The sequence below is a fragment of the Mirounga leonina genome, unplaced genomic scaffold (assembly GCF_011800145.1).
Source record: "Mirounga leonina isolate KUSES-001 unplaced genomic scaffold, KU_Mleo_1.0 Mir_153, whole genome shotgun sequence".
Taxonomy (NCBI): domain Eukaryota; kingdom Metazoa; phylum Chordata; class Mammalia; order Carnivora; family Phocidae; genus Mirounga; species Mirounga leonina.
The window spans coordinates 12,643,575-12,661,927 of record NW_023270387.1 but is presented as its reverse complement, the minus strand read 5'-3'; positions in this window follow the sequence as shown (position 1 = coordinate 12,661,927).

Below are 18,353 nucleotides of genomic sequence, written 5' to 3'. Positions count from 1 at the left end.
GCCTTTCTGACGGGCCCCTTCTTTCTGCCTTAGCCAACCTGCTGTTACCAGGCCAGCCTTCTGCCATGTGCGTGATCCTACCCCTCACCCCCCCAGCCACTGCTGCTCTTCAGCCTCCCCCACTTCAGGGGGATGGCTCCTTGTTAGAGAGAGTGTTGTTTCCTGTGACACTGACGGTCCTTCAGAATTGACAAGACCTGTCTCTGCATCTCATAGTCTGCCACCGGCTCTCAACCCAGGGCCTAAGTGACTTGTCATCTTCTCTTGGCTGTCTCCAGCTCCGGCTGGCACTCCTACTCCTCCCGCCCCCCCGGAGCCATAATCCTCTCCCTTTGATAACACAATAGTCTCCATGGCATTGAGCAGCCCTCCCAGCTCTGTGGGGGCTCTCAGCCCTTGGAGAAAGATGGAAATTACAGCAACAAAGACCCTCTCAAGAATAGTGTCCATCTCCACCCTCCCCTCCCCTCCCCTATCTCTTCCCCTTGTCCTGAAAAGCATTTCTAGTAGAGAGGATACCCAGGAACTGGGCGAAGGGCAGAAGGGCCCTCTGACAGAAGCCTGTTCGCCACTGCTGTTCTAAGTGGGGTTATTTATTTTCCTACTTAAGCAGCACGCCCAAGAGAACTGGCTCTTGCCCTTGGTGCGACAGGGGGAGCAGGGTGTCTAAAAACAGGACAGGCCAAGTTTCCAGAAGCTGGTGAGGAGGCCCCATAACTATACCCCCTTAGGATGCCATAGGACTCCGGTCTGGGAGGCAGGGTTAATGCAGGGGTTGGAATTTCCAGCAATGTCCATGGGGCTCATGGCTTGGCATGGGATGTGCCCACACCTATTCAGATCGGGCCCCGGTGCTTTGTATGTTGTAGGGGTTCTGCTTGATTCCCCCAGACTTCAAGTACGGTGGCTTCTGAGGTCTCTTTTGCTCAGCCTGCCATGCCAAGGGCACTGGGCCAGCTCTCAGAACCGTGGAGGCCGCTCCCGGCATGGCCACTTGCTCCTTCTATGCTGAGGTGGAAATAGGGTGTAAAGACGCTCGGCCACTTGCCCCACCCAAGGTCATCCATAATCTGTGTTACAACGTTCTGTTAGGCAAATAGGAAGCTCTCCATGCAACTGTATTTATTATGCAGTTTTAGATGCGTTGATTTACCTTACGGGTCTCAGTTTTCTCATCTGTAACATGGAGGGGGATCTTCCTTGCCACCTTCTTATAGAATCAAACGAGGAGATGGACATGAAAATCCTTTCTGAAGTATGAAGTATGAGGGACAGTGATTTATAACCTTTTATACACAAGTGTATCTCTCACGTAAGGAAGGAATGGGATAGAATTTTCCATAAACGCTCAGAAATGGTTTCCAGACCACCAGAATTCCTTACTGTTCCCACCTTGCCAGTGCCCTCATCCCTAACTTGCTTTGGACTCAAACATCCCCCAAACCTTGTTGTTGCTCCCTGTTGGCCCCCCACCCACCCTTGGAAGTGCAGACTCCATGCCTGGCTGACAAAGAAGGCTCTTGGAGATTTGGCTACCCCCACCCTCCTTTCTGGCTACTCTCCCCTTCACAGCCAGCCAGTCTGAATTATGACGTGTTAGAAAGTGTGATGCTTGCTCTGGGCCCGTGCCTGCTAAATCCTCTGTCCCTCAAGTCCTGGCTTAATTGCTGCTTCCTCCAGGAATCCTTTGGATCGGGTTGGGTGCCCTTGATCTGGCACCTGTCAGTGCATTTAACTTCTTGTTTCTATTTCCCACTTGACCACAAACTCCACGAGGTGGGGGCCATGGCTGTTTGTTCTTTGGTACTTTCCTGCACCCAGCACAGTGTCCGACGTATGGCGGGTGCCCCATAAGCACTTACTACTGGAAGGAATAGTGGGCTGGTCCAGGACAAAAGAATGAGTTACTTTCCAGCCTAGCAACTTTGCCTGGAGCCATTCGGCTCACTGCGTATCCACGGAGTACCTCCGTAAGCCAGGCTGTGCCCTAGGCCCAGGCGGCTCCTGGGCTGCAGACCTGCCTCCAGCGGTGGGGGTCACTGTGTGGGCAGGCATCATGTCAAGCTGAGCAGGATGGAGCCCCTCTGCACCTGAGGCCTGACCTGGGGCCCCCCAGCCTTTCTCCCTAAACCTAGCCTGCTGATTGGTCCAAGGCCAGTCTGCCCTTGATAATCTCCAGCAGAGGTGTTTTGGCCCCAGCCCAGACTTCTGCCTGATTGCTATTTCTGCCTTGTCTGTGGTTTTCTGGTGCTGAGCAGCAGAAATGTGGGAGGAGAGGCAGGACCATACCCAGCTAGCCAGTCAGGGGCTCCCGCCTGGCTTAGGGAAGGCCTGTTGGAAGATTAACATTCTGAGGAGGAAGCCAGTGATTACATTTTAGACTTGCAAATGGGTTTGGTAAATAGGCTTTGCTGAGAGGTGGGACGGACAGCTGGACTGAGTGAGTGATAACAGTGGGTGGTAGCACGTGGTGATTAAGGAAGAGATTTGCTCCCCCAGAAAGGGGACTCTCTAGGGGCTGCTTCCTGGTGGGAGATCTTTTAAGTGAATTCATTTTGGCAGTTTCTGCCTTCCTTCAGACAAGTCCCTGGTCATTGCTTTTGCTGTCTGTCTCTGAAGACCAGCTGGAGCAAATGAACCAAACGATAGGAGAGCTCGCCCATGCATTCCACAGGTGTCTGTTGAATCCACCCAACCATCCACCCATCCATCCTCCCCTCAACTAACTTGTATTGTGCACCCTTTCTGTGTCCAGCACTATTCTGGGTTGTGGGGACAGAGCAGTGAGAAAGACATTCATTCCCCGCTCTTCCCTCCACACCAGGATGTGGTCAGGAACCAGGATGGAGGTTAGAACACCGTCAGCTAGTCGCTTTGCCTCTGTCTGTCCAGGCCACTTCTCCGTCTCAAATCAAGCCCCACACAGGCACAGTGGATATATCATATAGACACAGGTTGGGATGGCCTGGCCTTCTGACTGTTTTTGCATTCCCTGTACCATTTCTCTAAGGAAAAGCACGCAAAGTCAAGTAGGTGAACCAGACACTCTGGGTATTGCAGCATGGCCTCTAGCTTAGATGGTGCTTGGTACAAATTATAAATAAGGGCTCCTTCCTCGAGAAGCATCACTGCCATCTGCTGGAAAATTATCACAATGAATATACCACTGCATGACCACAACGTGAACGGTGCCCCCTTGATTTGGTCAGTATGTCACCTCCTTATCCATGTGGTCTGTTGTTTAGTGTAAACAGCTCTGCGGATCCGCTGTGCGGTGGACACTGTCTGATATTTCAAGAGAAAGATGCGGTGCTCTGTCCAGTCCCAAACACCCGAGATGCCAAAATCCACCTTTGTTTGCTATTAGCATGTATTTCTAAAGTTCTATTAGGTAGAGAGTGACTAGGAGTGGAAATTTACATGATTCCAAACTACTTGAGAGACTCTGACTAATGAGGAGGTGGACAGTTATCTAAGAGGGTCAGATTTTCTTTTCCCTCTTCCTTATCCATTTCTCATCCCTATTCCATGCTGGGGACAGAAAGCATCAATGGTCAGGCAAGTGCCAATCATTTGGCCAGAATTATTCCCCACTCCTTGGCTCCCAGGACTCACACATTCTATGGAGGAACTCTTGAAGTATTTTTGTTTAAGATCCATCGTATTATTGTTTAAAGGATAAATCTCTGGCCTCAAACCCGTTCATCCACAGAGTAGGTAGATAAGCAAAGTAATGTATTTAATCAACAAGAAATGGAAACCAAGGTTTGCCTTGAAGAATACTGAGGGCCTCCACTTCCAACCCCATGGGGGTTTCAACACACACACACACACACACACGCACACACATCTGCACCTGTGTTTGCAGGGATTGGGAGTCAGTGAGCCACTATCTAACGTGGTGCCATTTACCAATGTGTCAATAAATGTTGGTTGATGAACATGGTGGTGGTATCACTAATGAATGGGGCCTTCCCTTCCTTGCGCTTTGGGTTCAGTAGGTAAAATAAAATAAAGATGTTAGCTCTGTGTGGTTATAATTTTTGTTAGGGTTGCTCTCACAAAGATACCACAGACCGGGTGGCTTACACAACAACATGTATTTCTCACAGTTCTGGAGGCTGGGAAGTCCAAGATCAAGTTGCTGGCTGATTTGGTGTCTGGTTCATAGATAGCTGTTTCCTCACCTGGCAGAAGGAGAGGGAGCTGTCTGGGGCTCTAATCCCGTTCGTGAAGGCTCCGCCCTCATGACCTAAGCACCTTCCAAAGGCCCCGCCTTCTAAAAACCATCACATTGGGCCTTAGGATTTCCGCATATGGACTTTGAAGTCTGTAGCAGTGTGGTATTTTGATAATTGTTTTGGGTGAGTGTCCAGGAGCATATTCCTGGGGGCTGGTGATGCCAGGTGCAAAGGCATGTGCTGCGCCCCAAATGGCCGGAACGGGCTGACCCAGGAGGCTGAATCAGTCAGAGACCACACATTCCCAAATTGAGCGTCCTTGCTCTGCTTTTTCCCAGCCATGTGGATGCAGGGACTAGAGCCCATCAACCTCACCTGCTTTCTGCCTTGAATTTGCCATCCCTCCCCTTATTTATGCCATCTGTTCATTAGAGCCCAAGCTCCAAGTTAGAGCCACTCTGAGCAAACTCGCTGAGCTTGGCTGTAGGCGTAGGTGAGGTACGGCAGGCACAGGGCTCCAGGGGCCTTGGAGGGGACCAGTGCCTCCTGGGGCTGAGAGGCAGAGGATGCTTTACCTGGGTCCTGGCGTGTGTGTATCCATTGATCTACTCAGGTGCAGAATAAACACTGTGTACAGGGCCCCGTGTTGTAGGTTGTGGGAGCTACGCAGATAAATGAGATATGGTTTTTGCCTAAAGAGCTTACACCTGCTGTCCCCGTCTAAGACTGAACGTGAAACCCAAATGCCATGGCAGTGGTGGGGAGCAGAGAGGACCCCCAGCTGAAGATTAGGAGAGGTTTCCCAGGGAGCTGGTGCTTGGAGGACAGCTGGGATTTCAGTAGGTCTTGACGAGGACAAGAGGGAGGTGTTGCAGTGGAGGGCCATCACCGGGAGGAGGCTGAGGAGGAGGGTGCAGCCTCATCGGTACAAGGCAGCTTGTGACTTCTGGATGCAGTGTCAGCTGTGGGAGGGGATGTGGGGAAAGGCGACTGGGGACTGATCAGCAAAGGCCTTCCATCTTGACTGAAGGAGTCATATCGGCCAGGGCCTGGGCGGCGGCGGGGGGGCGGTCAACAGAACCATGGCCCCCCAAAGATGATCCCCAGGAACTGTGAATGTTATCATCCATGGTAAAAAGGACTTTGCAGCTGTGATTAAACCAAGCGTTTGAGATGGAGAGATTACCCTGCATTATCCAGCTGGGCTCAGTGTCATCACAAGGGTCTTCATAAGGGGGGCCAGGAAAGTCAAAGGGGGCTGGAGAGGGCTGCAGCCACAAGCCAACAAATGCGGGCAGTTTCCAGAAGCTTAAAGCAGCAAGGGACAGATTCTCCCCTGGAGCCTCCAGAAGGAACACAGCCCTGCCCACATCTTGATTTTAGCTCCGCAGGACTCATTTCAGGTTTCTGACCTCTAGAACTGTTAAAGGTTAAATCTCTGTTGTTTTAAGCCACTAAATCCATGATAGTTAGTTATGGCAGCAACAGCAAACTGCTTACAGTTGGAAACCCCCTGGTTCTTGGGGTTTCTAACCCCAGGCAAGCTATTTAGATTTTCTATCAGATACCAGTTTTCCGTGTTTTAAGGAGTTTAATTGTAGTACCCACCTCACAGGGTTTTAAGAATGAACTGAGATAACACATAGACAGCATGCAGTACATTGTAGCTATTAGAATTATTCCTGCCAGCTTTGTGGGACTCAACAACCTGTTCTTGCCTTCCCGTCTCCTCCCCATCCTGGCCCCTTCTCAGTCTTTCTTGCTCTTTCCTCCTCTGGCCCAGTGCCTTGGGGCTCTGTGTTTCAGATGAAGATACTCATCCTCACCAATCACCAGCCCCAACCCCACACCCCCATCCCTCCCCACCTCTCACCCAAACCTCCCCTCCCCTTCTCACCTGCTCCGACTCCAGATCATTGAAAACCTGGTATGAGGGTACGTCTACTTATGTACCTGCCACAAAACTCAGATTTTAATAGTTATTGGAAAGACATTTAAAAAATTAGTTATATATTTTCTTGTAAGCACCAATTTAAAAATGTTCATTTTACTCACAACATTTAATGAGATCAACCAGGGAATCTGAGAGATCTATGTGGAGTTGTGTGGAGATCTATGTGACTAAGCTCAGGTTTTGGAAGGTATGTATGGATTGGGTTAGAAGTCTATTCCTGTGACAGACCCAGAAACACACATTGTTGTTATAAACATATCTTTTTAATAGGTTTAAAAAGGTGTAATTCAGGTGTAATTGAAATGCAAGATACCACACATATTTAAAATGTACAATTTGTTAAGCTTCGGTGTATCTATATACCTGTGAAATCATCACCATAGTTAAAATGATAAACACATCCATCACCCCCAGAATTGTAATCCATCCCTCCCACCCCTCGCTGCCCCCTTCCCTTCTGGCATGCTCTCCCCACAGGCACCCAGAGATCTGCTTTCTGTTACTACAGATCAGTTTGCGTTTTGATAATTTCATATACATGGAATCATATAGCATGTTCCTTTTTATCTAGCATCCTTCACTCAACATGAGATTCATTCATGGTTGTCAACTGGATTTCATTCCTTTTTATTACTGAGTAGAATTCCATTGTATGGGTGGACCACCGTCTATGTCTATTCAGTTCCCCAGTTGATGAACATTTGGATTGTTTCCACTTCCGGGCTCTTACAAATAAAGTGTTAGGAACATTTTTGTAAAAGTCTTTGTATGGGGGCGCCTGGGTGGCTCAGATGGTTAAGCATCTGCCTTCGGCTCAAGACATGATCCCAGGGTCCTGGGATCGAGCCCCACATTGGGCTCCCTGCTCACCAGGGAGCCTGCTTCTCCCTCTCCCTCTCCCTCTGCTGTTCCCCCTGCTTGTGCTCTCTCTATCTTTCTGTCTCTCTCAAATGAATAAATTAAAAAAAATCTTTCTTAAAAAAGAAGTCTTTGTATGGATATAGGCTTTCATTTTTCTTAGGCAAATACCTAAGGGAGGAATGGCTAGGCCATATGGTTAGGTGTGTGTTTAACTTTTTAAGAAACTGCCATGCTGTTTTCCAAAGTGGTAGTACCATTCAACATTCCCACCAGCAGTGGATGAGAGCTCCTTACCCACACTTCCTGTGGCCAGCCTTTTTCATGTAGATCTTTCTATCAGATGTGAAGTGGCCTCTCACTGTGGTTTTAATTTGCATTTCTGTAATGAATAAGGATGCTAAGCATCTTTTCATGTCTTCAGATCTTTTGCTCCTTTAAAAAAATTGTGTGGTTTGTTTTATTATTGAATCTTAAAATCTTTTTACTTATACTGGCTCCAAGACGTTTGTCACATATATTCCAAGATTTTCTCCCTGTCTGGGGGTATCTTTCATTCAACAGTGTCTTTCAAAGAGCAGAAATTTAATTGTGATGAAGTTCAATTTATCAATTTTTTTTTAATGGATCATGTTTTTGATGCTACTGTTTTGATTTCTTATTTTGATAAAAAGTCTTTGCCTAACCTAAGATCCCAAGATTTATGTTTTCTCCTAGAAGTTTTATGGTTTCAGGTTTTATGTTTAGGATTATGATTCATTTTGAGTTAATTTTTGTATATGGTGGGACACATGGATAAAAGTTAATATTTTAAAATATGAATGTCTAATTGTCCCAGCACCATTTGTTCTAAAGATCATCCTTTATTCACTGGCTTGTCTTTGTACCTTATCAAAAATTAGTTGTCCAGGTATGTGTGGATTCTTATATTTTTACATACTCTTTCAGGTATAAAATAAGCATTCATTTAAAGTTGCACATTGTAGCAACTCCCAGATTATTTTCAAAAAGTTTAAGTTAGCAAATGCTCCTAAATGACCATAATAAACTTCCCTGTCAACTATTTGTGTCAATATTTATAATATTTATTGTTCATCTTTATTAGTTCTTTTGCAGGAATGAGCCCTGAAAACCACACCTAGCGGTGCCTGGGGGAAACACCTCAGCATTTTATAAATGCCTCGCAGTCAAATTTTGGTGTTAAACTCGGTGCTCTCACCTTGGCTTTAACCCTCTCACTGCTGGCCCTACCCTGTGTTGTGCAGCCTGGTTTTCTCCTGCATTGCCCTGAGGGTAGGGACCATACAGAGAGAACAAAGAGTTCCTTTCCTGGCTTTTGAGCTCTTAAGTAGCCTTTTGTAAATCTATTGTAGAGGCAATGGTACTGAGAGCCATGGATTTCAATTCTAAGGGCAAGGTGCTTGAGAGAAGAAAGGGTATTTTTGAATTTCTAAAGCTTGGCTTTAAATATCAAAAGCCAAAGCCAGAGGGCTCAGAGCACAGATTTTCATCATGAACCAGACTGTGGAGAATAACAGTCTCTTTCTCAGCCCCAAAAGAGATAAGATTTCAACCCGGGCTGAGGTGGAGTGGAGGAGGGAGAAATGGAAGGAACTTGATTATCAAGTTTAAATGGGTGGGTCCCTTGGCAAGGGCCTTAGGCATTCTGTCCCGCTGGGCCCAGGCTGCAGGGTTGGCAGGAGCCCAGACAGGCCTGAGGGGGTCCTCAAGGACAGGGGCGATTGCCTGGCCACCCAGAGTGTAGCCTTGCATCTCCAGGACCACACACCTAAGTGGTGTTGGAACAGAGATCGAAGATGTGTAGGCCTGGCAGAGCCCCCGCCACAGAATCCTTACATTCCAGCACGGGTTGGGCACTCCCAGGAAGGGCCTGGTGGTGCGGTGGCTGTGGGGGCCAGCGGCCTGGGAGAGGCACTTTGATTGGGATGAGAAGGATGCAAAGCAGTTTGTGACTGACAAGGGACGCCCTTGCAGGACCGCAGGTGGGAAGCTTGCTCCCCTGTCCAGCTCAAGCATTCCAGAGGCAGCAGGGTCCTATGGGGGTGGGGGTGGGGTGGGGGCGGGGAGGAGACGACACCAAATCAAACCTAGAGTTGTGGGTATTGCCAAACACAGATTTCTGAACGGAGATTGTGTTTACAACTTCAAATGCTGATCGGACATTCTGTGTGCAAAGCTTCCTGCCTGGCGGGACTAGACACGGATGCCCTCAACAATGGGAGTGGCCGACTGGGGCCTGGGTGTCAGAGCCCCCTTGGGTGGCTTTGCCCATTTATGTCACTGTCTTATGTAAGTGTTAGTTTCCCTTTGTGCTTTCATAGCAAGAATGCTAGGAAGCTCTTTTATTGCAGTTGACCCTTGAACAACGTGGGGGTTGGAGAGATGATTTCCTGTGTAGTTGAAAATCCACATAGAACTTTTGGCTCCCGCACAATTTAACTATGAATAGCCTACTGTTGACTGGAAGCCTCACCAGTAACAAAGTCAATTAACACATATTTTTGTATGCTGTATGTGTTACAGGATTTTTTTTTCCCATTGGTGCCCATGGTTCTTGATCATGCCACTTTGAAGAATGAAGAGGTAGACCAGACAGAGTGGTGGGCAGCAAAGCAAGGTTTATTGAGTAGAGTACAAAGCTCCCAAGGAGGGAGGGGACCCAAGAGTGTTGCCACCGGAATTTCTAAGTCTAGGGGTTTTTATGGGCTTGTGGGCCCGCTGTTTTAATCTGATGAACCCGCTCTGTGCCTGTCATCCAATCAGGTTTTTGTCACATGGGAAAGGGTGGAGGGCTCCTTCCAGGGGAGTATAAGGGCAGTTTCCTCTTAGGGTGGGGCGCCCCTTGTCCCTGCCTGCCTTCCAACTATCCTTCATCATATGTATTCTATACTGTATTCTTGCAATGAAGTCAGCTAGGGAAAAGAAAATGGTATTAAGAAAACTGTAAGGAAGAGAAAATACATTTGCAGTACTGTACTGCATTTATTGAAAAAAATCTGCATTTAAGTGGACCCGTGCAGTTCAAACCCGTGCTGTTCAAGGGCCAGCTGTAATTGCCTACTGCTGTGGAAAACGTTACCACAACCCCAGTGGCTTGAAACAATACCCATTTATAATCTCCGTTTTCATAGGTTAGGAGTCGGTCCTTGTTTGGCTGGGTTCTCTGCTCAGCGTCTCACAAGGCATTGAAATTAAGGTATCTGCTGGGCTCTGTTCTCATCCAAAGCTTGGGAACCTCTTGCAAACTATTGACAGAATTCAGTTCCTTGTGGTTGTCAGACTGAGGCCCCCATTTTCTTGCTAGCTGTCAGCCTGGGATCCTCAGCTCCTAGTAGGAGAATCTCCATCCAGTCTGCTAGGAAGAAGTCTTATGCAGGGTGAGGTACTCAAAGGAGTGACTATCTCCGTGTATTTACGGGTCTTGGCCACACTCAGTGTGTGTGGAGGCTACGGGATGTTTGCACCAGGGGTGGCAATCTGGGAGGTCATCTGAGAATTCTGTGCATCCTAGTCACCAATCTATGGAACATGCCCAAGACCAAGATTATAACTATGGACAAAGGGAAGACTTCCTCCATTGAATAAATCATTAAAGGGTTGGTGGGAAACAAAAATAAATTATGATACATCCCATGAATTATTTTTGGGTAGTGATCCAGTTAAGTGCAAATGAAATGCTTTCACCCGGGCTTGGTTTTCATGAGATTGCTTAAGCCAGTGATTCACAAGTATCCAATGATCCTGTGAAGTCAGTGTGGGTTCCAGAACTCCCATATTGGATGGACTTCAGGGAGGTAATTTGGTTTTAAAGATTTTATTTATTTATTTCAGAGAGAGTGAGTGAGAGAGAGCATGAGCAGGGGGAGGAGCAGACTCCCCGCTGAGCTGGGAGCCTGATGTGGGGCTTGATCCCCGGACCCCAGGATCATGACCTGAGCTGAAGGCAGACACTTAACCGACTGAGCCACCCAGGTGCCCCAGAGAGGTAATTTGGTTGAAGAGAATGGACAGGGAACCTTTCTTAAGTTGCAACTATTTTTATTTAGAACGCATGCTTACGGGCGCCTGGGTGGCTCAGTTGGTTAAGCGACTGCCTTCGGCTCAGGTCATGATCCTGGAGTCCCGGGATCGAGTCCCGCATCGGGCTCCCTGCTCAGCAAGGAACCTGCTTCTCCCTCTAACCCTCCCCCATCTCATGTACTCTCTCTCTCAAATAAATAAATAAATCTTTAAAAAAAAAAAAAAAGAACGCATGCTTACTTAATGGGCAGATGTTAAATCTCTAAGTCACTTTTTTGATTTCCCATCAGTGAATGTATCATTTGAATTCTGGAGAAATATGTCCAATTCTTCTGGATGCTTAGATTGAGTTCTGAGTATGTGACATCCTGAAGTTGACACAACAGCACAGTGAAAATTAAAAAGTGCATCAGAATCACAAACCCTGGCTTCTAGTTCCAGATCTGTCTGCCTGTAGCTGGCTGTGTGACTTTGGGCAAATCACTCTCCCTCTCTGAGTCTCTGTAAAATAAGGAGTTAGGGTAAAATGTTCTCGAAGGCCTGGTTTGTTAGAGTCTTCTCTTTGACCTTGGTATCAAGGGCATTGTGGAGCTCCCAAAGATCTGGAATACTCAGGAATAAGAAATCTCTTAGGCTGTCGAGCCATTCTGAGGATACTTGTCTTTAGACAAGTCAATATTCACCCTGATCCAGGCAGACTGGGCTCCTTTTTGTTTATAAATGTCTCTACAAAGAGATGCCATGGCTTCTTCCTCTAATCTACTCAAGTGTTCCACCCCACTCCCACCCCTAGGATGATTTCTCATTATCCCCCCAATGCCACCTAGCCATATACGACAGTGTGATAGGATGCAAGTTTGTACCAACATTTGAATTAGTAGCTGGAAATGCAGTCAAATTGGCAGCTGCCCAAAGGGCTTGGCAGGTTAAGCACAGGAGAGAATATATACTCAACAAAGACAAAATTCTTCCAACCATCATTTCCCTAGTATATCTCTCCTATACAAGGAACACTAGGTTAGGCGCTGCCAGATATAAATATAAATGTGAAATCCTAGCCTTTCTTCTTTTTTTTTTTTAAGATTTTTATTTATTTATTTGACAGAGAAAGACACAGCGAGAGAGGGAACACAAGCAGGGGGAGTGGGAGAGGGAGAAGCAGGCTTCCCACTGAGCAGGGAGCCCGATGTGGGGCTCGATCCCAGGACCCTGGGATTATGACCTGAGCCGATGGCTACAGCACCAGATGCTTAACAACTGAGCCACCCAGGCGCCACTCCTAGCCTTTATTCTTTTTTTTTTTTTTAAAGATTTTATTTATTTATTTGAGAGAGAGAATGAGAGAGCACGAGACGGGGGAGGGTCAGAGGGAGAAGCAGACTCCCTGCCGAGCAGGGAGCCCGATGTGGGACTCGATCCCCAGACTCCAGGATCATGACCTGAGCTGAAGGCTGTCGCTTAACCAACTGAGCCACCCAGGCACCCTCCTAGCCTTTATTCTTAAGGAGCTGCTAATCTCAGAGAACAGTGGAGCAGAATTGGCTTTGTGGGCTCCTTAGACCCATTTAACTCCACGGAGAGAACCATCCTAAGAAATTGTCATCTATTCCAACAGGTACAGGGGCTGTGGCAAAGGACTCGGTCCTTAGTGAGCCACCTTATCTGTGTGATGGTCTCTTTGAAACATCAATGTGGTGTGAGCCCCCACTCATTCCATTGAACTCTCATCTAGATGTTGCTGTGAAGGTATTTTGAGGATGTGATTAAAATCCACAGTCAGTTGCCTTTAAATAAGGGATATTATCCTAGATCATCCGGTAGGCTTGATCCTGTTGAAAGATCTGGAATGCAGCGTTGAGACCTCCCTGAGAAAAAAGGAAATTTTGCTCATGGACAGCAGCTTCAGTCCATACCCGAGAGTCCCAGCCTGCCCTGCAGACTCCAGACTTGCCTAGCCCGCCCCCATGATCTTGTAAGCAGGTTCCTCACAATTTATCTCTTAATATAAACCTCCTGCTGATTCTGATTCTCTGGCTGAACACTGACGGATACCGATTGTGGTACCAGAGTAGGGTGAATGCATTTATATTTTGCTTGTAGGATGGACCTGTATCTTTGGGGATCAGAGACAAAAGAGAATAATGTCCACCCACCACCAGAGATATCCACTTTCTAACTCCTGGAACCTGTGACAATGTTACTTTACGGGGAATTAAGATTGCTCATGGAATTAAGGCTGCTAATCAGCTGACCTTAAAATAGGGAGACTACTTTGGATTATTCAAATGGACCCAATATAATTGCAAAGGCCCTTAAAGGTGGAGGAAGGAGGTAGAAGAGGGAGACCCAGAGAGCCGGCAGATGAGGACTCAGCCCAATGTTGCTTGCTTTGAAGACAGAGGAGACAAGGAAACTGTACAGCTTCTCGAAGCTTCAAAAGGCCAGAGAATGGATTCTCCCCTAGGACTCCCAGAAGGGAATGCAGCCCTGCTGACACCTTGATTTTAGCCCCGTGAAACCCTTTCTGAGCCGACTTCCAGAACTGTAAGATAATAAATTGTGTGTTAAGCCCCTAATTTGTGGTTATCTGCTATAGCAGCAATGGGAAACCGCAATCCCCATCATTCCCAGGAGTAGAATGTTGATGGCTACAGCACCAATGTTGGGACAGGGGGTTTGTTCTTCCCCTGGAGCATGGCAGGCCAGCAAGCCCACCACCCAGCCTCTGCCTTACCCCTGCCCTGCAGCTGCCCTCCCAGGGCGCTTGGTGCCGCCCCCAACTCTTCGACACAGCCTATCCCCCACCCCACGGTCTGGACAACTCTGGGAAGGTCCAGAGCCTGTAGCCTGGGAATGGCACCCTCGTCTTTACTTTCCCCCACAAGACAGCTCCCAAACCAGATGCGCTGTCTATTTATAGGCTATTGGTGCCCAAAAGACACGTAACAGAAATTACCCAATGCTGCCTCTCTTCACTTTTTTTTCAAAATGTGTTTCATTCTCTCTCCAAGCTTATGAGGCCATAGGGATACTCTAGCTTTATAACCTCGTATTATTTTGTCAATTGGTGATCTGAAGGAGATGTTTTCCTCAGCTTCCCTCACTTCTTCCAGGAGGATGCTTCATTTGGAATAATCCAAAGTAGTCTCCCTACCATGTTTATGACATTCTATGGAAGAAACCTCTTTCCATACCCAGAGCCTTAAAAAAACCCCTGGGAACTGTCTAGAAGGCGACTAAACAGGAGTAAAAGTCACTTTCATCTTCTCCTTTCTTATTCTCCTTCCTCCTGTCCCTTCCTTCCTTCCTCCACTCCACCCACACAGATTGATGAAGTTTCAGCTCTGGTTCTGACTCTGTTGTAAGAGCTCGTACTTGGATGGGTTCCTTAGGGCTGCCGAAACAAAGTACTACACACCAGGTGGCTTAAAATGACAGAAGTTTATTCTCTTGCAGTTCTGGAGCCCAGAAGTCCAAAATCAAGTTGTCAGCAGGGCTGCGCTCCCTCTGAGACTCTGGGTGGAGTCCGTCCTTGCCTCTTGCAGCATCCGGTGGTAGATGGCCACCCTGGGTGTCCTTGGCCTGCAGCTGCCTCTTTCTAGTCTCTGCCTCCATCACCACTTGGCCTTGGCTCAGTGTGTCTCTGTCTTCACATTGTCTTCCCTCTGTGCATGCCTGTGTCCATCTCTCCTCGTAAGGCTGGAAGTCATATTAGATTAGGGACCCACTGTTTTCCTATATGACTTCATCTTAACCAATCACATCAGCAATGACCCCCATTCCAAATAAGGTCACATACTAAGGTGCTGGGGGTTAGGGCTTTGACATATTTTTTTTGTTGGGGGGACACAATCCAACCCATAACAGTAATCAAAGGTCAATTGACTCACTCCTGCTTCTAGTTAGGAAGGGAAAGGGAAATCTAAACTGACAATGGCAACAGGGCCTGCTGGTCTGGAGAACAAGGGTTATCACAGGGTAGCTGGGGGCATGGCATAGGGGAGTCGCTATTAGTTAGGGAGTGCTGGCTGCATAACAAACAAATTCATACTAGGATTTATTGCTTGCACACGTAATAGCTCAATATGCCTATGTGGTGATTCAGGGACTCAGGCTCCTCCTATCCTATGACTCTGCTATCCTCTAGGGCTTGTCTTCTGCATCGGGCCAGTGGAAAGAAACAGGAAGCCTAAAAAAGGCATATTTGGAGAAATGACATGACAATATTTATGTAGCAGTTTACAGATTAATCTGGGCACCAGTTCTTTATATACATGAACTCGTTTCGTTTGCACAGCAGTTGTATGGTGTAGATACTATGAGTATTTCCACTTTACAGATGAGGAAGCTGAGCATGGGAAGGTGAAATGGCTTGCCCAGTAGGTTGAGAGTAGATTGTAGCATTGGTGGGGGTAAGAGGGGCCAAGAGGGCCCAGGAGAGAGAGAAGTAAAAGGATGTAGGGCTGTAGAGAAGGCAGAGGCTGGATCAGGAAGGGCATCAAAGGCCATGCTAAGAAATTGGACTTGGAAATGATGCCAAGGAGAAGCCATAGAAAGGCTGACATGACCAGATTTGCCACCAGATCTTTCTAGTATGTGGTCAAGAAGGATTTGAGAGTTGATACTGGGGGTGGGAAGCTGTGTCAGTCAGGATGCTGTAAGTCCTAGAGAACCCAGATGAAACTAGCTAGGCAATAAGAGCCACTTATCTCACATGGCGAGAAGCATGGTGGCAGCACGTGTCCAGGCTTGGTTAATGGGGTAGCTGCACAATGCCATGAGAACCCAGGGTCTTCCCATCTTTCTGCTCTGGGGTCCTCAGCCTGTTGGCCATGACCCCTCCCATGCATGATGCCTCCCATAAAGACAGGATACCCTCCGGCGGAAGGAGAGGGGCCACGTCTCTTTCCGTGTGTCTCTCTTTATCAGTAAGGAAAACTTCCCCTGAAGCCCTCCAGCAGATTTCCTTACTCTTCTCTGGCCAGGTTTGGGTTCCCTGCCCCTTCCCAAATGAATCACCGACAAGGAGAATGAATTTGCCATGACTGACTTTGATGCATCCACTTACCTTTGCACCATGTGGAAGAGAGATGGATACTTGGGTAGGTGGCCGACAGCATCCATATAGAAGATGACTCAACAGAAAGTGGCCCTTGGGGAAGTCAGCCTAGAAATGTGGCTTGGATAAAGAGGTTCAGAGTGAGGCAGTAGGGAGAAAGATAAGTGGATGGATTTTAAACTAAGAAGGAGATGGCATGACCAGAGCGTGGTGATTAATTAGGGGAGGAGGTCAGAGAGCAGAAAAGTCAAGGGTGATTAGGTCTTAGTGTGGGCCACAGGGCGGGAAGCCAAGGCAGGCAGCTTCTCTCTTCCCTCTTCCTTCACACACTCAACAAATTTTGCTAATCGTGTCTCAGGAGCCCAGCACTTCCACCTGAGTGTTTTTAGAGATGAGTATTTTTAGATGAAGAAATGGAGGTTTAACAAAATGAAAGTTGGTCCAAGGTCTTAGGGCTGGTGGGTAAGCGGTGGCCCTGGATTTGAATCTAGATCTTTCTGTCTGACTTCAAAACCCATTTATTGCCACAAGTCCATCCTGCCTCTGCTAAATGGACATAAATCACAGTCCTTGCTCCATAAAGAACAAGAGAGGTTAGCACACAAGTAAATATACTAAATGGCAGAATGTGATAAGCACCAAAAAGGACTCAGAAGAAATGAATGTTTTTGAACACCTACTATGCTTCAGCACAATACTGAGCACATTACATAAACTCATTTAATTCTTGCAACAACCTGACCCTTCTCCAAGGATAAGGAACCACTCTGGGCAGAAGAATAATAGTGACAGTTACTAATCAGGCCCTGGGCGCATGCTTTGTGTGTAAGCCTCACCATCACCCATGAAGTACGTGTCCACCTAGTTTGAGAGGCTGAGAATTAGGGGCACACAGCTGAAGTCCATCCTGGATCCCTTCACCCCAGTCACTTATAGGACGAAGGCCAATCTCCCTTCTTTGCACACAGTCCTCCAGGACCCGCCCCCAACTCTCTCTTGTGTTGTTGCTCACTAGCCCCTGCTTTGAATCTCTTGCTCTAGCAACACTGAAACAATTGTGGTTTCTCAGGGCTGGAACAGGGGTGAGGCAAGTGAAGTCCCTGGGGCACCGAATTTAAGGAGGCATTACTCTCAATTGCATCAATGGGCAATTTCAGGATGCCAAGCGTGGTGTCTCACCCTGTCTCTGCCCTGCCACATGGCTGTCCTTCAACACACTTGGGGTCTTGTTTCTTCTCCCAGGAGTATCCTCTTTCCCCCTCTCCCCAACCTCAATTTGGCTTATGTTCATCCTTCATAGTCAGCTAAGATATCACCTCCTCCAGGAAGCCTTCCGTGACCACCTCTGACACCTCAGGCTAGGACAGGTGGCCCTTCTTGGCACTCCTACTGGGTTGATACATTTCTCATTGTACTTCCACCAAAAAGAACAGTTATCTGTTTCTGTGTCTTATTTTCCCCACTAGATTGTGATCCTCTTGAGGGCAGTCTTATTTACTTATATGTCCCCATCACTTGGCACAGTGCCTGGTATGCAGTAGTTAGTTATTAAATGCTTATTGAACTAACTAACTGTTATGAGCTGAGTTATGTGCTCACAAATCCCTATGATGAAGCCCTAACCCCTAGTGCCTCAGAATATGAATATATTTGGAGATAGGGCCTTTGAAGAGGTAATAAAGGTAAAATAAGGTCACTAGGATGGACTTTAGTCCAATACAACTGGTGTCCTTTCAAGAAGAGGAGACTGGGATACAGATGCACAGAGGGAAGACCATGTGAAGATGCAGGGAGCAGGGGGCCACTTACAAGCCAAGGAGAGAGGCCCAGAAGAAACCAACTTCGATGACACCTTGACTCAGGACTCAGCCCCTGGGCGTTCATGCAGTTGTTGTTCAATAAATGCTTCCGATGTTTATGTTGTTCAGGAGTCAGGATAATTCTCACTTGTTCACTGGGATAGACTGCCAGCCTCGTTGGATGAAAATTGAGCCAGGCTGTGGGGTGGGGGGCACCCTGCTGGTCTCAGGGAGCCTAATCCTGAGTCTGCTTGGATTCTCACTTCATACACACCCAAGGTGTTGGGAAGGGGAACAGCAGTGGCCTCAGACCCCAGACTCAACAGCACCCCCTGGCCCGGCCGCACAGATGGACCTGTCACGGTGTGAAACTGTCAGGTTTTGGAACGTCATGGATCACTCATCATTTCTGTATTCAGAAATATTGACTGGGAGCCTGTGATGTGCTGAGCAGTCTCCCA